At 45.2% G+C, this 23215-nt stretch overlaps 1 long non-coding RNA gene across 2 annotated transcripts in view; it reads left to right on the forward strand.

Annotated features, from left to right (window-relative positions):
• Positions 1–23215, forward strand: part of LOC106016639 (uncharacterized) — an 88380-nt gene that overhangs the window by 20465 nt on the left and 44700 nt on the right. For both annotated transcript variants that reach the window (XR_011803776.1, XR_011803777.1), the window contains exon 3: positions 20264–22648. This is a non-coding gene — a long non-coding RNA (uncharacterized lncRNA). The remainder of the gene's footprint in view (positions 1–20263; positions 22649–23215) is intronic.

The following is a 23215-nucleotide window of genomic DNA, read 5'->3' on the forward strand; positions in this document are numbered from 1 at the left end:
CTGCAGTTTACTTAAAACACAAATACCCTTTATGAATCTCTACAGATGGTTTTCAAAGACTTATAGAAAGACAACGATAAGATCAAGAAAATCTTGAGTGTTCGCCTCGGGGGAAAAAAATGGGACAGTCGCTTTGCCTTGCAGCTGCAAGCCACGTCAAATCAGACACTTTGATATGTTTCATTTTCCGTCTGAAGTCTACATCTGAAAGGCAGCCTGGCTTATTTCAGTCAATGTGCAATTTTTGTTAGTTGGGGCTCTTTCTCAGCTTCTAAAAAAGATGCTCATTTGCATCCCAGAACAAAGACAGCACTTTCCCCCCCTTAATTCGGCGTGCCTTCGCCAAGAACTAATCATGCTGCAGAGTGTGGGGTGCATGTGTGGTGTTTGAGCTGTTCCCCTCTGGCCCAGCACTTATGGGGTCTGTCCCCTCCGTGGTCGATGTGTGCTGAGCTGTCCCTGCCTCCGGGCCGTGCCCTGTTTGTGTATTTAATCCCACAGTCACTTCCCAGAGACTCCTATTGAAGCAGGGTAACTGCTGCATTGCTGCTGCTCTTCATCTGCTCCAGGCTCCTTGGAGGTGAAGTGGGGCTCACACTTCTGGTCTTGTGTTTTTGGCCTTGTTGGGCATGTCCCAAAGCCACTTGACATCAAAGGGAGTCTTCCCCGGGGCTGTAAGGGACACAGACATCAGCTTCTGAAGATTTCCTTCAGACAGAATCAAAATATTTGCAGAAACTCGAGTGTTTGCACTGCAGATAGGGAACGGGCGAAAAAGGGAGCGCATCCACCTTAAAAGTACAGCATGTACCTTATTACTAAGAGCTGATTGAAAAAAACCTGTAGGAGTCATGCACGTTAGCACTGGACTTTATGTGCAAAGACAAGGTGTGTATTGTTTGCCCAATTAAAAAGATAAAACCTGTAGACCGCAGTCAGCGAAATGAGCTGTGAAATGAGTGATGACTCGCAGAACAGGCAGGTGCATGCACAAAAGCATATGCAAACTGCTCTACTTATCTACAGACAGGTTTATTGCCTGGTCATCAATTTACACCGAGGTTGCTTCAGAAATTTGTGGCCTGCCTTTGTGCTGTGCGCTCAGATAAGCTGTAAAAGTAGCAGCATCGCCCCGGCTTTTGCTTTTTTGGGGTGGGAACGGTTTTCAAAACGGGAAGGAGGTGAGAGAGGTTTGGGAAGGTGGGGATGAAATTCCCTGGATGCGGGGCTGTGAGCCCCAGGAGAGCGCGCGTGGTGTGAGCAAGAGTCGTTGAGAAGTAAAATACTGACTTTAAACTGTGGTATGATAGAAATTCCAGCAAGTTCTATAAATAAGGACACATATGCAGCGCTGCTTGGTGCGAAGCTAAAACCGTTTCATGGGGAAGTCGGCAGATAACGTCGCTCGCCATCTCACACGCTGAATGCACAATCGGTGTGGGCTTCCTCTTTCCAGCTTTCTTTATAGGTCAAAGACTGTACGCTTCCTACAAGAGTTTTACGACCATATAAACCAAGCTTTTACAGATGCACATGTTTGGCTTAGGGATTTAGGATTTGCCTCAAACAGATAATTTCTCAGTTTGCATTTACAGAAATTTGTGTTTCTAGAGCTTAATGCATCTCATGGGCTTGTCTATAAGACTCTCACAAAAGACATGTTTTGGTACATTATGGACTTTTTATACCTAAAAATGATAGCCATATTAGATTATTTTGCATCTAAGTAGTGAGTCTGTGAACCAAGTAACTGTTGGAAAATTTCAAGCTGCTTGAATTGGGCATGTAATCCACTATAAATAACCTCATCTGCCGAAACTTCTCAAGAAGTAACTCTGACTTGGTCATTAGCCACTAAATTCGCTGCTCCTGATCTCAAGTAACAGACACATGCTTTCAAGCGAGAGGCTCAGGAAATCCGAAGTCCATAAAGCAAACACATCTGGTGGCTGTGCTCGCAATGGATTTCACACCGCAGCCCCGTGCTCTGACACTTGTCTCCAAAGAACATTCATTTCAAAAGCAAGGGTGAGAGCGTGGCTGGAACAAATCGGTTATCAAATTAGTCTGATTACAGATATATATATCTGTATATATATATACATATATATATATATATATATATATATATGTATATATATATATATATATTTTTTTTTTTTTGTGGCTCCTATTCTGTGAAATTTCCTTTTCTCAGTCTTCAGAGTGTCTCAGCTTAAAGCTTCAGATCTAACCACTGCCAAACTTCCAGATTTTTTCAATTCTGTCCCATCTCAACTTAAAGGAAATGTGACTGCATCCCAAAGAGACCCTCACCTAACACGAGGCAGGAAAGGGAGATGCTTGGAGTGACTGTTCTTCAACAGGGAAAGGAAAAAGACTGCAAAGAAAGGGATAATCTGCCGGGTTGAAATTTCAGGGTTTTGTCTTTTGGCTTGCAGAACAAAGTTTTACTGCAGGACCAAGATATTTTTCAACTGGTGTAGCTCAAGCAGGATTTTTTTTAGTAGATGTAAATGTGTATGCATGCATGTGTGCGTAATGCAACAGAGGTCCCTAGAGACTGATGTCGTACAAAGAGGGAAATATAAGCCACTCGTTATCAAGCTAGTACAAGGAAGAGTATTTAGTTGCTGTATGTTGGGAAAAAAAAAAAAAAAAAAAAGCATTGCTGTTGCCTTGTAAAGGAGCTTGTAACATTTTCCTGCCTGGCCTGAGCTGCCACATGCAATGAGCATCATCCCTGCAAGCAGGGGGACAGTTCCCCAGCCCCCAGCCCTTCTCTGCCCTCTGGAGAGCAGAAGACAAGGGGGACTGGCAGCAATATGGCTCTGAGGTGTCATCAGATCCCTGAAATGTTTGACCTTGGAGCTCTCACTGACGTAACACACACCTGTAGGTACATTAATGGCATCGACCTTGTACTTTAAGGGCTTGTAATTGCTAATTATTATATAAGTATTGTTTTATCCATAGTCAAAAGAGCTTCTGCTTCTGACAGGTGAAAACTGCCATTAAAATTAAGAAACCTGAAGCCCCCTACTTTGTTCTTGACTTTGCACGTACTTGTCTGCAGCAATATGCTGTGCTATATTCTTGGAGAAGTTACGTGCCATTGCTATAGCTCATTCCTAGCCACTACAGGTTTTTGATGAAGCTGAGTAATGACCCCAGCTGCAAAATACCGTATGGTATTCATAACATGGGGATGTGGTTCTCGTAATGAATTCAATTAAGCTGTGTGTTAAAATGCACAAGGCACAGTACCGTGTCCCCCACTGGTCGCAGTGTTTTCAGCAGCTGTATGCCATTGTTGCCATGCCCTTCACTGCCGAGGGTCACGTCACCGTGTCTTTGGTTGTCTCCATCTGTTACCTACTGGTGGTTAAGGTGCTGTGGTAAGTTTTGGCTGCAGTAAGTTACGTGATGGCAAAATGTTCACGTGGGGTGCACAGTGTGAGCTGAAAATTTTCATTTTGCCTTTCTATTCCTTACCTTTTCTATAAAGAATGGAACTCTGCAGTCATCAGCTCCTCCCTCCATGTGCAAGAACACAGTTTTTTAAATCTATCCTTAGCTTTTAGGACCTCTGGGGAGTCCTCACAGCAGTGTTTGAAGCAAATCCCTCATGCATAAAGTAATCATTTTTTTCCACTCACTTTTCAGAACCCCCTGGCAGCTCCCTGCTGGGCAGGGATGCTCTGCCAAGGGGCTGTGCCCCTGGAGGGGCCGTGAGCACACCGACAGCACAGCTGTGCGGGGAGCACCTTCCCAGCCCTTGTGGATGGAGGAAGGCACTTCTTCACCTGGGGAAGGGCAACAACCGGGTGGTGCTGGGGAATAAAATGGAGTCTCGCTGCTGTAGAGAGATCAGAACAGAAATTTGCCTTCAGTGAATGTGAAATTCACCAACAAAAATAGTCCCTGGGATATCAGTTCATTGTGTCTGCAAGAGGGGGGAATGTATGGCATGCGTATTTATTTCTAAGAAAGTAATAAAGTACCTTTGAAAGGAATGTTTTAAGATCTTCCAACAATCCACCAGCTGTTTGCAATTTTGTTCACCTACTAGAAGTGAAATGAGGGTTGCATAGCATGCTGCTGCAAGGAATTAGCTCCTTCAGACGTCCTTCTCAATCTTGACACCATCTTATTCAACACCTGTCTTCTGCTGAGAAGTCCTTAACTGAGGAATCATCTCTCCATCTGGGCCCTGTCTGTCCCTAAGCACCCCGGCAGCCTTTTGCAGTGCCAGCAGCCCTGCCTCCTGCTTCTCCCTGCCTGCGGAAGCTCCTCGTCCCTTGGCTTTGCTATAGGTACCTAGGTGATCCATTGCGGGTCACCAGCTGTCTCTTGGAAATATTTTGGTGGGATGAGGTTGGACCAAAGCTTGCCGATTTCAAAGATTTAACATCATTTTGCCCCCAGCGCTTTCCTTTACCGCACCTCGGTGCTGTGAGCTCCGCTCAAGCTCTCTGTCCTGGCAACCCCCAGTGTGTCAGGCAGCTCACAGACCTCGCCCTGGCTGTGTGAAGCGAGGCCGTGCCTGCTGGCACGGGGGTGACCCCGCCGTGGCAGTTTTTCTGGTCGCTGATGTAATGGTGCCCGGGTTGCGTAAGAGGCGTTATTCACAAGAAATGGTCTCTGGCATGCTTATGAAACAGGAGCACTGTGTTGTTGTGCTCTCCTTTCTTTTTTTTTTTTTTTTCTTCCCCAGAAGCTCTTAAGGTGGCTGGACTTGCCAAACCCCTCGTTACAAACAAAATCCCATCCCCGTGTGGGATTGTCTGGCCTTGCTGTAGGATGTCCTGCAGTGGGCACGTGGCAGCAGGGCTGCAGCTGCCCTTCGCCCACAGCACCAGCACCCAGCCTGCTGTCTCCTCCCTGCCAGTGCTGCTCCTGCTTCAGAGGGAGGGGGAGGGGGTTATTTGTTTAAAAGTAATGCTTGTGTGCATCTACTGGAAACAGTAAGAGTGAAGAACAGAAGTCTGATTCCAGGCTGCTCTGCCATCTGCTTTTTGCCCAAGGAAAAGTTGAGATATGGGCAGACCCAGGGAGGACTTTTCTCCTGAGTGATTTAGGCTGGTGTTGCTGTGTGCATCCCTTGGGAATCTGCCTTTGGTTCTGAGCACAGTGTGTCCTTGGGGAACCTGTCTTTGCTTTTGAGCACAACTTCTTCCATGTGGTGCTGAGGCACAGCTTTTTAAAGTTTGTTCACAAGCTAGCAGCGTCCTAGGGGCTGGGTGCCTTCAGCTGGCTGCGGTGCAGCAAGGAGCATGGTGAGCAGTGCTCACTCCCAGCATTGGAGGGAAGTGGGGAAGAGCCAGGGCTGGTGCCTGGCATGGGTACTGCAGAAGAGCAAGCCTCAGGGCAGTCCCTGGGGAAGGTGCTGGCAGGAGCTCACGCAGCAGCAGTGAGCCCAGGCTGGAAGAGAAGCGAGGCATGGCGTGTGCACCTGGTGCTGCGCTCCTGGAAGGTGCCTTGCTCCCCTGCATGGAGCCGTGCACATGCCTGGGAAGCGTGGTGCTTGCTGAGAAGTGGGGTGTAGGAATCGCTACCTGCCCCACTTATTGAGAAAGGTGTTTTGATAGAAACTTACAGGCAAACTGAAAAAAGTCGGTGGTGAATGTCATGCTTGCTCAGGACCTTCAAAGTGCTGCAGTCAGCTGGTGCTCCAGTGGTACTGGGTGGTGCTGCAGGTGGCAGCTCTGGGTCCTGGGCCAGGTCTGGGTGAGCCTGGGCCAACTGCTGTGTTTTCAGTGCACCAGGCCTCTGCTGCAGCTCTCCTGCACGCACATTTCGGGGTTTCCATCCTAAATCTTTTCTGTCTGTATGTGAATAAGCAAGGTGAAAACAGTCTAACATGAGCATTTCTCAATTCACCAAATGCATTTCTTTTTCCCCAGTCTGAATCATAGAGGAAAAAAACTGTCAGAGCCTCAGCTAAGAAGGATGTAAAACTGGTATTATACCTCGTAAAACAAGTGGTGCAAAAGAGAGCTGTGTATAATGCTGAGTGGGCAACTCTGCAGCTAAAGTGCAATAGATTATTTGGAGCTTGAGCGTTGAGGACCATCAGTCATGTGGTTTCCAAGAAGCTGAAGATTTACACTGAGAAATGATTTGCAGAGAAAAACTCTGTGACTGCATCAGGAAAAAAGGTGCATTTGAACAGAGGCCTGTTAACTGGCACGGCCTGGGCAACGTGCTTCTAAAATGTTTTTCTTTTTTTTGCTAGATAAACAAATCTGCATGGTTTAGCTGAACTCCTTGTCCTGCCTCCAAAGTTAATTTGAGAATAATGAATGAGAAGTTGAAAACCAGGTTCTAAGTGGCTGTCTCTTAGTTCTCCCAGAGGTCCACAGGCATTTAGCTAGCTACTATCTCTGGTTTCTCTTGCACAAATAGAGTTTTTCAGTACAACAGGAGCACAAGAAAGGCTTTTTCTCTAACAATTAATTTGCATGACAAGACGTGGCACAAAGGAATAAGCAACACAAGAATGGAGCTTCATTTGTCGCTTGTTTATTCTTGAACCACGCTCTGTGCACCTGACACATTTACTGGCTCGATTCTGTATCTAATGCGAGGAATTGGCACAGCCTTACTACTGTGGTTAATTTTAAATGCAACAAGATCATGCTACGGTACTTGACACAGCTCTAAGAGCAACATCATGACATTGTTGACACTGAATGTTTACTAATGGCATCTGCTGCCAAACTCAAATGTAAAATGAGTGGGATAACAACAGCAGCATTTAAAAAACTTCATTCAAGGGAGCACTTAAAATTTTATCAGGTCTAACTGGCATGGCAGACCCGCAGATGTGGAGAATATCCAGTTTCCCTTGCTTACTCACAAGTTTCAATGTGCAAGCCAAGCAGAGCTCCATCCCCTGAGGCAGGAAAACCCAGAGGTGCAGCATCAGAGCACACAGGCAAACATGCAAACATCTGTCCTGGCGGTGCTGCAGCACCTCGCTGGGCTAATTCATGAATTCAGATCCTGCCTGTCTCTTCTCAGCTAAACCTCAGATATTGGGCTACTCATGGTCTTAAAACTGTTGCATAGATATTTTAGAATATATGTACCTTTAGCTGTTCAGTCAATAAAATAAAATAGTATAAAATGAAAATCAGAGTTCTATAAATAAATATGGTTGAGTTAATCAGTAGCTAATGATCTGTTTGTGAGGATGTAAGCAGAAAAGAATTACTCTTTTCTGTGCTATTTCTGTGAACGCTTCTAAGTGTGGGTGCAGTTATATTGGCTTAAATCTTCTCCGCAAATACAGCTATAGTGTAAACATTTTATACAAATATAACTTCATTCACACTTTTGCTAACACAAGCTACTTTGCTAAAAAGCACTCCTATTTAAATATTTATACAAAAAATTGGTAGGTTTTAAAACACATACTTAGTTCTGACACTGCAAGTCACTCATTTAATTCAGCAGAACTGGGTATGAGGACTCCTATTCCTGGAGGTGGTGAGAAAAGAATCGTAGAAAAGATTTGTTTGTACCCGTGTTTCAAATCCTGCTCCCTCGCAGTATTAAACTGTGGTAGAGCTAATCAAAATGTTTTGAATCCTGATGGGTTTCAAATATCTGCATATCAATGGCATTTGGATTTTAAACGTTCTGACTGTTGAAATTTTTATTCAGGGAAGGCTTTTTTTTTTTATTTTTTTTTTATTTTTTTAAGTTTTTCTACTCACAGAAATAGAGTTTTCAGGACTTTTGGTACTCATTTGTGGCCAAAGGATAACAAAGAAGAAAGAAAATCTATTCTATTTTTACAACCTGTAGTCCAAATTGTGAGCAGTGCTTTGCTGTACAACCTCAATTCAGTGATGATGATAATAAGTTCCTCCAGTTGTTAAGTATGGCTAATAAAGTTGAAAAACACCTTTTGAAAAATGATTAGGTAGATAATAAAGTATGTCAACTTGAAAATATGCATTCTTCATGTGATGACTGGAGATAGTTTATCACTTTATGAGTGACACATCCATTTATAAATATTTATTCTCTCCAGTGGTACTGATAAATCTTTTGAGCCTATAAGCCCATTGATACATACACAGTAATATCATTTGTCTTTCCAATGCATTTTATTTATTATTGACTAATTGCCTGCCAGATTGTAAATATGATAGGGGTGGCATTGTGCTTTGATTAACTGTATGTTAAAGTACCCAGAGGAATTTAGATTTAGCTCTGAGCAAAGACATCCAAGGCAATAAATTGTATATTTTGAAATCAGCTATGCAGTATGGAGCTGCAGCGCTAGTTAAACAAGCTGAGCAGAGGCATTTTCCAGAGCAGTTTATTTTGATTAATGGGTTCCCAAAAGCCTCTTGCTGCTGTTTACAATGGATTTGCTGTAATATTTACAATAAACTGGGGTTAGTCAAGAGAGTTTTAATGTACTTCAGCAGGTTACTTACACTTCACAAACCAGGGGCAAGAAGCACGGTGCAAAGTCAGACTGGAAGATGTTTTGTCCTTCACTGTGAGGTCTTCTTGCAGCAGGCATTTTTTTCCTACTCTCCCCAGTCCTGTTCCCTCTCAGGCGTTTTCTTAACCAAATGTTTAGAACTGGCTTAACACATCTTGAGCCACCTCTGCGATGACTGGAGATAATTTATCACATTAGAGCTGACAAGCCGTTTATAAATATTTATTCTCCGCCGTGGCGCTGACGAATGGGCTGAGCGCGCGGGGTGCTGGCGGGGGCGTGCAGTGCGTTCCCCTGCACCACGGCACCGACACACTGCTGGGAATGCAATGAGGGCAGCGCAGGCTCTCGGTAACGCCAGCCAGCTCTTCTCAAGCATCCTGGGCGATGAGATTCAACCTTCTCCATGGCACAAACGCTGCGGCAGCAGGAGGTTTCCGAGCTGGGAAGCGCTTGGCACCCTCTACAAACACGCGCGCTTGCTACTGTTATAATTTCCATATCTTGCAACTGGGAAGGCCAAGTGTTATTATCCTGCCCAGGCAGAAATCCCTCAGTGGAAGTCTCCTGCTTGAAATAATGCAAAAGATTGGAGGCATGTTAACAGAGTGCTGTGTTGCGCCCTGCTCTGCCCACGAGATGCCTGCCAGCAGCACGCGTGCTCCCAGCCCTGTTGCTCCCTCCCTCTTTTCTAAAAATTGAACTAGTTTGTCAGGCCGTATTTATGCAACATGTAATTTGACAGAAATCCTATTGTAATTAGCACCCGCTAATCACTGTCAGTAATGTTATTTAGCTAATTGTACCTTGGGCAGTAAAAAAACAAAGCAAAACCAAGCCCGGTACATAATTTTGTCCAAATAGATGAAACAGCAAAATGTGCATGTTCCCCAGAGGGACGTGGATGTGTGCTGCCATGTTGTTTCGAGTCCTATGGAAACAGCTCCCTGGGGGACCTTCTAAACCTTCTCCAGAGGTCTCATAACCTGAATTTGTGGCGTTGTTTGTGGGTGATGTGTGGTGCTTTGCAAATAGGGAGAGCTTTGCAGAAGGACTGATGCAGGAAAACCCCGGGACTGGAGAACTCCAAAGGTAAAAATGGAAGCAGGAGCCAGAGATGGACATTGTCCCAGAGGATGACTCAAGTCAAGGAAGGATTCAGCTTTTCCAACTAGGAGAAATGATCTTGCTCACATCAGTCTTTACTTTCTTCTTCCTCGTCTTCTTTTTGTTTTTAAATTTGTTTAAACCCTGATATCTTAAAGAGAAAAGGAGTACCATTGACCAAAGCCTTTCCTCCATGGATGCAGGATAATCTAGCTCTCTTTGATTTCCATTATGCTTTCCAGTGGATCTGAGATGTAATTAATTAATTGATTTTTGCTGCCAGTCCCCTAATTAACACTAAATAAAAATTCATGCCAGGGTTAATAGCTTTAAAGGTTGGAGGCAAGAGCGTCTGCTGTGCAGGTCCGTTGTCCGTTCTGCATTGCATTTGGGTTATATTCCCTGTCATGCTTAAAATTCCTAATCAATTGAAAGTTAATTTCATTCTTAACCAAAAGGAAGCCAGAAACTGGGTACTGTTATGCGACTGTTTTTGTTTTATGGCATTTACAGGGCGGTGTTTGTAGCCCAGTTATAACACCACTGGATGAACTGGTGTAGCATGAGAGGGGCCTGCCTGGGGTAACACAATCTCCAAAACTGGTCAGATTTATATTGTGGATAGGCCCTAAACCTTGTGCTCCCTATACTTACTGTAAATACTGATCTCTTTGCTCTTTATTGTGTGGGACAATTACCATGTGGATCCATTACTTAGTATTTGTGCAGTGCTTTGAGGATATGAAGTGCCAAGTAATATTACGTGTAGTCTAGTGGAAGTTTACTAACAAAAGGTCAGGTCGTTTTTATCCATTATCTCTTACTAGACAATAAAATTGCAACAGACTAGACAGAATTATTGAAAATATTGCTTTATGTGTTGGTAAAATGAATCATCTGAACAATCTCACTCCCTCATGGGAACATGCATGTTGAAATGCCTCTGAGACCTACTGTGAGGCTTGCTGAAGATGGCCAGCCCCCACACTGCTAATTAGGGCTCCTGGCTTTTGATATGCTGTTAAACCCTTGAAAAAGTCCCTGTGAAATTGATCTGAAAAACGTTATCTAGTTGCTTTGAAAAAGTAAGAGAAATCAGAAAGAGAGGCTCTTTCTTTCTTTGTGATTGCTGCTTTCACTTCTATGTCTCCATGGCTCAGCTCAACATCTTCCCTTCCCTGGCTGTATGTGGGAGAACCACTGAGGCTCTTTCTAAAGTGTCTCAGGAGCATATTCAGAACTCACATCATAAACAGCAAAATATGGTCCTGTTTGGCAGAAACAAGATTTGATAAAGTCCTCTGCAGAGTGGCTATGTGATGTTGTCTCCACCATTTTCAGTCAGTGATGAATTTAGTTTATGGTGTGGAATTGAAGCTGTTCAGACATGACTGAGTACATCCAAAGCAAATATCCCATAATTCTAATTGCAGTCTACTGTGTTTGAGCAAACATGGGAATATTCATGTTCAAAGGAGTTTTGCTTTTTCCTTGATGTTGCTAGCAGTACTACCCTCCTGCACTGTGGAGGTGTTAATCTTCATAGGTTTGCTTCCACTTTCCACTGCCCTGTGCTCTCACATGCACTTAAGCAACGACTGTGTTAGCAGCTGTGCTGCTGATGTGATGCATCCTCAAGGCCCTCAAGTTACTAGCCTCAAAGCAGGCTCAAATCACAGTGCCAAGCAATGGGGAAGTCCAGCTAAAATCCCTGTTAATGCCTCCTCTTGTTGTCTTGCATTTGCAGCACTGAGCAGACTGGAGAGGGAGAGGGAAGAAAAAAAATAATTTCAGATAAATGAAGAGTTTTTATTTCGTTTTGTTTTGTTTTTCCAGTCCATCCCTAAAAGGCTTTCCCCCCCCCCCCCCCCCCCCCAAACTGCAAGGTATACTGCATGCTCTGTCTCAATTGGGAACACTATAGCTAGCCCCTAAATATTCAGCTTTGTTTTTGTCTTTCTGTGTTATCAACTTCATTCTTTGGTCGAATTGCAGTATCCGTTCCGTGCTCTTACTTTAATAATCTGCTGCTCTTCTGCTTCCCTGGGCAAATATTGTACTCGGGATGCTGCCAGCCTTTAGCCTTGACCATACTAATACATAATGCAGATGATAAAAGCCAGTGTAACAGAAAAGAGGTCCCAGGGAGAATACAAACCATGACAAAATAAGGAGGAAGCAGATGGTTGGGTATTAAACTGCAGTAATAAAATAACATCTGGCAGAATATCACACACATGCACTGATGCCCATCTGAAGAGTGCACTGATTTAAGTAATATGCTTCTCATTTTGGTGCAATTAACACCAAAATTTACATAGCAAACAGTGGCAGAGCACACAGAGGCTTCTTTTGAAAAATACAATCAAAAAATGTCTTTTCTACAAGGAGATTGGCCATAGCAGACACTGATGGCTTTTTATACTGTGGTGTAAAGCAATTAATGAGTCATACCTTCCTGCTGGCCAGAGAACCCATTATTCTGTTTACATACAGTCTGGCAGATGTATTTGTTTGCAGGGCTGGAAATTAAAAGATAAAAGGGAATAGCATTTGACCAAGTGGAACATCGCTCCACCCTGTGCCATAGAGAGAAAGATGCTGTACAGATTAGGTAGATCTATAAAGCTCTATGCAGACAAACCTGTCCACCTCAGATCCTCTCCCACGTTTCCCCTTGTGTGAGCTTGGGAAGGAGAAACCTTGGGGCTGCCTTTTTCAAAGGAAGTTGGAGGGAAGATGCAATCCCCATCTGGGTTAACAAGCCACATGGCAGCACCAAAAACCCTGCAGGCAACTGGGTCATGTTTTTCACCAGCCCTGACCTGCATCAGACAGGCAGGTTTACAGTTTGCAGACAGAGTTGCTGTTTCCTGAGGCTGGAAGCTGCCTCTGGATTTTGCCTTTCTGAGCAGTGGGATGCGGTGTGGTAACCTCCCGGAGCAGCCCCAGCAGAAGTGCACGTTACTGCCGTGTGGAAGCAAATACCTGATAAAGTAGACAGTGGTCCAGTCATCAAAAGCCCGTAAGAATATTTGCAGGTGGCAATGTTAAGATTATCAGTGTGGTGTCCTGGGTGAAGCAAAAGATGCCCTGGGCTCTGCCACAGGCCCAGCTGTAGAGGACTGGACTGCACCGGAGCCTGGCATTTGTTTCAGCAAAAATGTCATTTCTATTTGGAAACTTCCGATCTAACTTAGAATAAATGCAATTTTGTTTTGTGACTCCCTGGGAAATAGAGTTTTGACATGAAAAGGAGCATCGAAAGGCCTTGCCTCCATACATCTGCCTGTCCCCGGGGCAGTGGTGAGAGGCAAACCTTTTACCTCAGCCCTGCTCTGGCAAGAGGGCCTTCTGCTAGAGGGGAAGGGCACAGAGAGCCCCGGTGTGGGGAAAAGCTCTACCAAGTGTCCAAAACGTGCCACTGCTGAGCAGGGCATGGTGTCAGGAAAGCTGCTCACACTGAAATTCGTAGTGTGATCGGCCTTTGCGGGGCGGACCTGGTGCGCTGCAGCCAGGCCAGGCAGGCCTACCGGCCTGCTTCACGGTGCTCGCAGGAGGGCCTGCTCTCCTGCTCTCACTTCTTTTGATAAACGTGACAAGAGTGCCATTGGTTTCCTTAGAAGGAATGAGTGGAAACATGTCCAAAGTTATTTTTTTTTCCTCCATCGCTGCACCTTTATTCCTTTTTTTATGTGTGTGTGTGTTTTATGCAGTGTGTGTGTTTTGTGCAGACTCTGCTGGGAGTCTGTGTAGCCCCATGCACAGAGACTCAGCTTTTGATGTGAGCCCCTGAATGCCATCACGTTTTAAGTGAGAACATAGTGATTTCCTTCCATCAAGTACAGTGTTTAGGTCATCTGCTTTCCTCTGGCAATCTTCACAAGTTGGAATAATAAGGGTGCTCTCCTGGCATATGTTTTTTCTTAGAGCAGTACCAGGTGTAGGACACTAACAGAAAGACCTGAGGGGCATCTGAAAGCTAGAAGGATATTTACGGGTGGAAAGGGTCATTTGTATTACCAGAAATGCATTCTGCCACAGCACCTCTAATGAATAACAGGCAGAATTCTGCAGTTTTAGAGACTGTGATGCAAATAAGCAGTGTTTTTTTTTTTTTTTTTTTCAGTAGTTAATTTTCTTGAAATCTGATTTCCAGATGTAGCAGCCTTAATTTGGTTTGTTCTTTGCAAGGGAATCCCATGGGAGTATGAGCTTCAGTCTCCAATAAATCAGGAGAGCAGCGGGCACCTTGGGCCAAGTCTGGGGCACAGTGGGAACTGCTCTGTCCCAAGTGGGCTTTGGATGGGCTGACCCAGGGACCTTGGAGTCAGTGAGCTCTTTTGGCTGCAAAGTCTCATGCTAAGTACATAACCTTTTCGTTTTGCTGGGTTTCTGCCAGGTTTAAACACTTCATTCCAGTCCAAAATGGGGCTCTGATTATGGCTGAGGAGTGGGCAATGGGGTGAATATGGAAACATTTGCAGTAAAAAAAAAAAAAAAAAAAGCCTGTTCCAGCTAGTTGTACTTTGGTTTTGCATTTCCCTGGGCTAGTTTCTGAAGATGGTTTAATTTCCTATGTGCTGCTGGTGTTTTGCTTATATTTCTCCTCGTCAGCCTCCCTCAATGATATCCTAGTGCCTGCCTTCTCAACAGTAATAATAATAATAGCTGCAATATATTTAATAGCTACCCACTGCCAGCCTTGCTCAGCCTTCTCAACAGATTCCCTAAGGTAATGGATGTATAATGCATTTCCCAGCTGGAAATCAGACCTTGCTAGGATCCTCTCTCTTGCAAAAACTCCTTGCTGGCAGCCTCCCCGGCTCTGTGTGAATGAGCAAGGCTGCAGAAGAGGTGCTTTCCTTTCTCCTTGCAGGTGTGAAGCAGAAGGCTCGGAGCACAAACAGCCACCCGGGGCAGCACCAAAATGACCCGTACTCTCTGTGCCAATTGGACATTGCATCCTGTCCCCAGCCATCCAAATCGACAAGGGCCACAAGGATGGAGCTGGGCAATACAGCAGAGATTTTGGTACAAGAAACAGGACAAAGCAGGAAATGGTGTTGAAAGCTGAATGAAGGAAATCTGCTCACTATTCCTGTGGTGAATGTAACCCATTGAAAGTAGGCTGGTTAGAAACACCTCTGCTCTTCCAGTTGCCAACTTGACCTTTCAGAGGCCCCAATCTGACTGGCTTCCCACGTTATCCTAAAAAATTACTGGGGAGCCGCAAACAGCACAGCACTGCGTGGGAGAAGGCAGTGGGAGATGTGGGGGAATAAATGTGTGCACCCGGAGAAGGGAAAAAGTGATGCAGTGGAAAGGCTGCCCTGACCTTGGGCCAGCAATAAGGGAGCGGCAGCCTCACTATCTGGTGTGAACAGTGAGCAGCTCTTTTGCAGGCGCCAGGGCTCGGCTGTGGTTTTGAATATTGTTCTGCAGTCCGGCTGGGCTTCTGGGAGTGAGCCATTAGTTTGTAGATGACCCCAGTTAGCTATTGTGCGAACAATCCCCAAACGGCACTGTTTAACCTTAAAAATCATGATCTCTTCGGGAAGAAGTAACTAATTCCATTATTCATTTATGTGGCTTCATATGCAAGCAAAGAAGGATTTGAAGCAATTTGCTCATACGGATTTCTGCGCCTTCTGGCGTCCTTCAGGACAGGATTGTTTTGCAGGGCAGAGACTCATCAAATGACTTGCTGGAGGTTTAATAAAAAAAGGAAAAGAAAAGGCCATGGTAGAGTTGGGAAATGAACCCAGGAATGTTGACTTTGAACTACATGAAACCCATTGCACTACAGTAGCATGCTCAGTACGTTTGCTTGGTTTTCAGCCACAGCTTTAAAGTTTGTCCAACAAAGTTAAGAAGTCAGGAGGGGGGTAATTTTTGTTCTTCAGATGAAGAGACTGAGAAATCTAAAAGCCTGGTGCTCGCAATAACTTATACTGCTCTTTATTTGATGGAGTGACTCATATAGCACATAGCTTCAGGAGCAGGTTTGGGGAAAACTATAGCTGAAAACACAGCCAGCTGTAAAAAGCTAGCCATTTCCTACACAGTATCTACTTCAAAAGAATAAAATAGATGTCTCCTTTTTTCTATCCAAAAAGTCACTGCAGAAGCAGCTTTCTTTTGTTATCTCCCAATAAATGTGTCTCTGTAATAGTGGAATTTACTGCTGGGGGTGTGCGTTTCTCACCACTGCTTCCCCTTACAAAGACGCTAATCTGTCTTTTGCTGGAGAAGGCAAATGATGTCATGTTTCCTGTATTTCAGCCTACTTTCCAGCTGCTGCAGAAAGGCAGGGCTGTAGGTAAACATCTTACTCTGCAAGAGCAGAGCAGGAGCTGCTGAGCTGGGGCCAGGCCGGGCTGGGGCCGGGAGCAGACTGAGGGGCACAGCGAGCCCCCTGTGTGAGCCTGGCCAACCTCTTGTCACCTGCACAGTGACCAGTCCAAGCACATGGGGACAACACGGTCACAGGGTGCTCAGCCCCGTGGGTAGTGCAGGCAGAGGCCGGTCGGCAAGTCAGGACGGTCTGCTTGGCACGGGCAAGCACGGAAAGTTTGCAGAGCACTGCCTGAACTAGTCTAACCTCCAGCAAGAGCGTCCTTGACATTCATTAAGGCTAAATTCACTCTCACATTTTAATCAATGAAATGGAAAAACAAGAAAATAGGAATGCATAAGCAAGCCTGGCTTTTTGTTTTGATTTTTTTTTTTTTTTTTTTTTTTTTTTTTTTATCAGCAGTCTAACAAGCCCAGGAAAACACCCGCCTGCATGCCGGATTTGCCCAGGCAATTATCACAAATGCAGATTGAATAATTATGCATGCGAAGACCCGTCTGGTACCTGCCACATGCAATGACTCAATCTGTGTGCAGGTGCATGTGTCTGCGTACAACACCGCACACTTCCCTTCAGCAGCAGAGCCATGATGCCTCTGCCCCCCGAGTGGAAAACTGAGCTCTTTCCACCACATCGGCCCTCCAGGATGCTGGGGGGCTGTGGGCACCGCGTGGGGGCTGCTTCCCCTTGCCAGTGTTCACGAACATCCCCCCTGCCTGCTGCAAACCCTGCTGACCCGCTTCAGCAAGGTCTAAAATCTTATGCCTCGCTCTCCCCCCTGTTTCTCACTGAATTTACGCTCTCCCTTTCCCCAGGGGAGCTGTGTGCAGCCCCACGGCTCTGCTGGCTGCAGCTTTGTTTTGCTGTAATTCTGGCCTTTGCTTGTGTACCAGCAGAGCATGACTTTCCTTATATATTATACTTTGAGAGCAATACAAGAAAATAAAAATGAGTAACAGCTTGTTTCCCAGCCCTGGATGGAGCAACAATTTTGATGAATGGACAGACTAGTTGCATGAAAAAGAGCATGAATAATTTGCAATGAATAATATTCAAGTGTTACCTTTTTTTCCACTCATAAATTGCTTGCAAACTTTTTTTTCCCCCGAGCTGTTAGTCACCAGAGCAAATAGCAAGCAGCGTGTTGGAAGCATTTGTTTTCTGCCACCCCGAGCTGTGGTTAGACTCTGGTCACTCTGATTGATGGGGAAGCTCGTACGAGCAAGTTTCTTTGGTTGACACCTTGAGGTTCCTGGGGCTTTGAGTATATTTCTTTCACAGGCAACAGCAGATGCTGAAACAGCTGTTAGTTTGCTACTGTTTGTAATTTATAAATTATTGCTTCCACAAGTCCCAACCAACACTGGGGCTTGACAGAGACCCAGGTTAAGAATGAAATACTTTGTTAAAAATACCTATAGCTTTTTATGCTGCTAGAGTCACAGTTCACCATTTTTCCCCATTTCTCTGGAATTTTGCTGGGGCTGGCAGGGTGAGGGTGAGGCCACTCAGATCCATCACTATTTGTCTTGCTTGCATTAGCATAGCAGGTTGCCTCCTCTGACCTGCTTCATCTGAGCTGGGATCCCCTACTTCTCTGGTCTTCCATTTCTTTCCCACTGACCTATTCTAATCAGCTGAGATACTTCCCCTTTTTCTTTTGCTTGGACTCAAAGCAGTGTGAAAGAATGACCTCTCTTTCATGTGCATGATTGCATTTTAAACTTTAATAGCTTCCATACCATTTCTTAAGAGGCACTGTGCTCAGCTGAAGGTCTGTACATTGCACTCGGGTACAGGGAGCAGCCAGAACATGATGGAAAAGCACAGTCTCTGTGTCAGGTCTCCATCTGCATGATGGACACTTCACATTTAAGCTACACTTCTTTCTGCACTGAACATATGTGAGGTTGTGGTTCATCTCATAGAGCAGTTATTGACATCGTGCAGCTGTAAAGAAATCTGCTTTGCCTATGAAAAGACTGGAGAATAATGTAGCTAATGCTAATCAAGAGATATCTTAATAGATGCCAGCAGAAGAGGCTTTGGGGAGCGAATGTGACGCAGCCACAAAGCCTTTTTGCTCTGCCAGAGTCCCTGTGAAGGGCAGGGGAATGTTTAATTTCTGTGTGTGTGTCTTCAGGGCTGGCAGCAGAAACCAACGAGGCTGAGATTAGATCAGCCCTGCTTATTCTAGAGGGAATGCATTTTTTTTGGAATGCTGCGAGTTTATGAGTTGTTTCCTCCTGGTGCATCTTTGACTGGCTATGGCCTTTCTCACATTAAAGGGAGACGGCTTGGATACACAAGGAACGAGCTGGGAAAAGTGCCTTGTTAACACGGATCCCAGAACTGGGAGTTTAAAGCCCAAATTACTTCCTGGTTGTGAGATATGTGAATTATTAGCTCCTGGGTGGATAGCTCTGTTATGAACTTTGATGTTATGAACTTTGATGTGACAGTAGCTGTTCAAAGCAGTGGAAAAAGTATGTGTAAAGACCTGAGAGATCTGCAAAAATCATAAGAGCTTTTCACTTATGGAGTCTGTCTTTTTCTCTCTTGGTGGAGTTGTCTTAGAGGCAATTAACTACATCTAGGACAGGGATGAGCTGAGGTTTCTTCTTTGCATCTTTTGCTGGATTAGCCTAGATTGCAAGGCTTAGAAAGAAATTTGAAGTGCAAAGGGTGAAGGAGAGGTTGGGCCTTGAATAATTTTAGACCATTCCTGGCATCAGGGGAAAAGCAAGTGAACACCACACTTAAAATTAACTGCTTATTGCCTAAAGCAATCATCATGTTCATAAGTTAACCGATTATTTGACCAATTATTTGACCAATGATGCTATGGCGAGAATTCATCCATCATTGAAAAACTCTTCTCTGGATGATCCTTCCAGTATTGAGCCTGTTTTTTCCACACCCTGGTGTTCCCCAGCACCTTGGGGATGAGCTGCAATGGTCTCGGGGGTGTGGGGAGATGCCCCTTCTGCGAGTGGGGTAGCAGTGCCCTGTGGACGAGGGCTAGGGAAGAGCAGCTCACTCATTTTCTGACCATCCTGGGAGGGGTGCAGAGGGCTCTGCTCTTGGCTTTGGCACAGAAGACAAGAGCTGAGGCTGGAATCCAAGTCGCGATGGATAAAATGCTGGAGAGGTAGGCTGGTCCCCACAAAACCCTCCAGACCACCTCTAAGCAGCAGCTGGCTTCGCTTACAGCCCCGGCTGAGATGAATGGCATTCCAGGGCTCACCAGCATCCCACCACTGCTTCTCCCTTTACAGCTGCCGCCTGGTTGCACCAAGTGGTTTAGCCTCTTGCATTTGCTTTTTGATGCAGATCCAGCAGTGAGGGTGTGTGGGAGTGGGAAGAGAGGGTACTCGCTGGAACCGCACTTCCCAGTGCGAAAGCGGAGCCGAGGGTGAGCAGGGGCAAAGGATTCCTCCGTGACCACTGCTTCCTTTGCTGTGAGAGCTTGTTCTGCGGTGCGGCGGGCGCAGAGAGCCCCTTCCCACCCAGCAGGGAAAATGCCCTGGTGGCACGGCGCACACCCACAGCACAGCGCTGCAGGAAGAAAGGAGGTGGTTGTACGAGATGTAAAGATAGGATGCACAGCCCCGTAGGAGGGTTGTGTGAGCTGGATTTCAAGTGGGAACCAAGAAATATGCCTGTTTGGCTGGATTCTTTGCAACTTTTTTTTTTTTTTAACCACAAGCATTCAGCACTACTGATGGTTTTCCATAATTTCAAGACACCTTTGCCCTGGCTGCCAACAATGAACAATCTGGCTGGCTCTCTGGGATTTGTCCAAGGGGCAATCCCTTCTGTGCTCCCCCTTGCTCTCAGCCCTGTGGTTGGACAGTCTGGAAAAATTCTTTGCAAATCTCCACCTTTGGGATGGTGATGTTTAGCCCAGCTCTGATTCTTTCCTTCTTCTCTTTCTGAATGAGAACAGCTACAGAGAAGACAGCATCCATCCCCAGCGAACTGGCGCTCGTACCCACCCCCAGGACAGCCTCTTCCTGACAGCCTGTCACTGCCTTGTCACAGTCGTGATGAATTTGTTCTGCCATCTCTTTATTAGGTCCCTGTGTAGAACAAGGAGGCTGGAGAAATCATGAGCAATCCTTTAACCTCTCCTCTTCTGAGACAGGAGTAATTCTGTACCCAGGCCTTTCCTGATGGACATCTGTCCAACGTGCACGAAAGGGCACCCAGGGGGAGCAATCCTTAACATGCCCAGGACAAGCACATGGTAAGAAGCAGTCCATGGTGTATTTGTCATTTCTCCACATATTAACTTTTTAATTGGAAATTTATTCTCTTTTCCACCGCAGATTGGAAAGCAGAAGAGCTGAGTCATCCCCTGAGAAGAAACCTCCCACAGCAGATGTTGCACCATGCGATCCTGCTGTCTCTTGCAGTCACTGCTGGAAGAACGCCTGTGTCACCTGAAGACCTGTGTGGAGATAACACGGTCCTGTTCCTCCAGTCACATCGCTAAAGCAAAGATAAATTCCTTGTTTGGTGCCTGGTGCACTGCAAGTGCCAGGAAATCCTTCCTGTTTGGAAGCATCCCTGCCTGTATTGAGACCTTACCTTTGAAAGGTGATAATGCGAAAAGCATCCTGCTACATTTTGTAATGAGGATCTATTTATGTGTGCTATGTGGGGGACATCCTGTGGTTTTCAACACTGTGACCTCTGGGTGACTTTTCTGAGCTTTCCTCTGGCACTGAGCAGAGAGAAGGCAGCTTTATGCCAATAATCTCGAATGAAAGTTTACAAGGGCTAAATTCAGTCCCTGTTTCTGTTCATGTATTGCCTGTGATTTTAAGCAAGTCACTTAATTTTCTTGTTCCTCATCTGTAACATAACCCTGCATTTTCCCTCCCTGAAGCCTGCCTGCTTTCTGTAGATCAGATGTTGGTCCAGACAGGGCTGTCTTGGAAGCAGGTGCCTCAGCAGACTGCTGTAAATCACTCAAGTAGAGTCCTGGAATCACAGAATGTCCTGAGATGGGAGGGACACACAAGGATCATCAAGTGCGATGCCTAAAGTACCTTTAGTAGTTACTGATACTGCTGATACTTCAGTTTCCTCCAGTTCTCTGCTAACCAGACCATAAGTTTCGTGACATTTTCTGCAATATTTAAACCCCAAGTCCTTGACTTAGCTGATTATGTGAGAAACTTGGCTCCTGTTTTTTTTTGTGGGGGGGGGGTTTGTCTTGTCTTTTAAAGGTACATCACTAGCACCAGTGCAAAAATTATCCTGAAAGTGTGAATGTTCCTCGTCTGTTACCTGATTTATTTACCTGCTGGCACAGTGCACGTGTTGGCTATGAACAAGTGGCATCTGGGAAAAGTAGTATGCATATTTAAGTAATTTGGAGCCCACAAGTAACCACAAAATCAGAAATGTCTGATTTTGTGTTTCCCTCTGGGTGTTCCAAAACAGCTGCAAGAGTTAAAGTTCTGTATATGTGCTGTCCTATATTACAGGAGCTGCATTCATATCTTTCATTCTCAGCCTCCGCCTCCTCCTATTCAATTTACAGTCTAGACTGTTTAAAAATATCTTGTTACTGCCTTTTTTTTTTTTTTTTTCCTATGGAGAAAGGGCACTTGTGAGACAATGCTCTCAACTGGAGATTACACAGATTTGTTGCATGTTGGTGCACGATAACAGGAGAGGTTCCAACAAGCTCCAATATATAATAAACTGTGAAAGCATAAATTGCATATGATTAAACCTTTGATGGTGGGCTGTTAGGAATTCCCAGTGCAACATGCCACGCCGCCTTTTACATCAGCCCTAACAATGACAGTGCCAGACTCATTGGCTCCAAGGGGTTAATTATACATTATGGATGAAACAATGCAAGGATGCTTGTTAATACTCAATTATTTGCATGGTAACCCTGGGTGACTCCCTTACTGCTGCTGCCAATTTGCAGTGCTCACCTGGGGCAAGATAGGCTTGTCATTCCTCACCCAATCCACTTTCTTTCTGCCCCTCCTTGCTGTTTTTTTTTCCTATTTGCAACACCATTTTACTTGTCAAGGTGTCTGACAGGTGAAAATCAGCCTACCTGATTATTGAAATTTCAAAAGAAATTTAATCCATCCGCATTGGTTGGCAGTGTGCAGCTGATGCTGGTCCAGGGCAAAATAGAGATGAGGGGCAGGTGAGATGGGCAGGCAGGTGCTGATGGACAACTACAGGAGTGATAAAGCAGTGGGTGACAAAAAGGGTCAGAGAGGAAGTAGTTTGGGTGGTGATAGTTATCTGCCTGACTCTTAAGCAAAGCATTGACTGGGTAATCTTATATTTAGTCCTCCAATAGATGGGGTGCCTTGTGGGTCTAAGTTTAACAGTGCAGGTTCCCCCTGCTCTTCCCTGGGAGTACAGCAGGGCAGCTGGGTCAGGAGGGGTGCATGGGGCTGGGCAAGGTGGTGCTAGAAGCCTGGCTGTGATCCTTCAAGAACCCAGAGCCTGCCTGTGGGATTAATTGCTTTTAAACCCTGCTGGGATAGTTGAGGGCTGTGTGGTGTTGCTTCCCTGCATCATGTGTGGGGTGAGGATTTGGGAGAGAAAGCTGGGTGATAGCTTCTAGCCCCTTCCTAGAACATCAGAAGCCATCCCCCTACTTTTGGCACCCTAACTCCAGGTGCCTGAGCACCTCTTATCCACTGGAAGCTGGAGCTGACACTGGAGAGGTGAGCTGGGATAAGATGACAGACTAAATGCTGGGAGTGGAGCAGAGGTGCCATGTCCCAAGGAACATTTCTGGAACTTTTGAGTTCTCTCCTTTTCAAAAGAACGTAATTAACTAAATTAACTTCCATAAACCTGGGATAAAACCATCTTCAGTAATTGCAGGCGTTGTTGTTGTTGTTCTTTTAAAAATAGCCTGAATGTTGCTACTGTGTTCCCACACCAACTAACCCCTGCTAAAATCACAGCAATGTCTGCCTTACGTCTTTTCTAGGCTGAAGGAATATTTGAGGTTTCAAAGATACTTCTTTCTTTAAAAAAGACTTCAGGGGGGAAGCCTACTGTAAATATGGCTCTGACCTTATCTGAATTGTTCCTATGCACTGCATCTAGCCAAGGACTCTTGAATAAAACAGACTTGAAGTTTCTAGGCCAAGTAGGTTTTGAGATATGGCTCCACGATAAATTGTTAGAGGAATATTTCAAAGACTGAATTGCACCTCATTTTTCAAAGTCCCATATCTCACAAACACCTTGTCTGATCTGCCACAAATTTTGTCAATAAATTA

This window comes from Anas platyrhynchos, chromosome 16 (assembly GCF_047663525.1).
Source record: "Anas platyrhynchos isolate ZD024472 breed Pekin duck chromosome 16, IASCAAS_PekinDuck_T2T, whole genome shotgun sequence".
NCBI classification, from domain to species: Eukaryota; Metazoa; Chordata; class Aves; order Anseriformes; family Anatidae; genus Anas; species Anas platyrhynchos.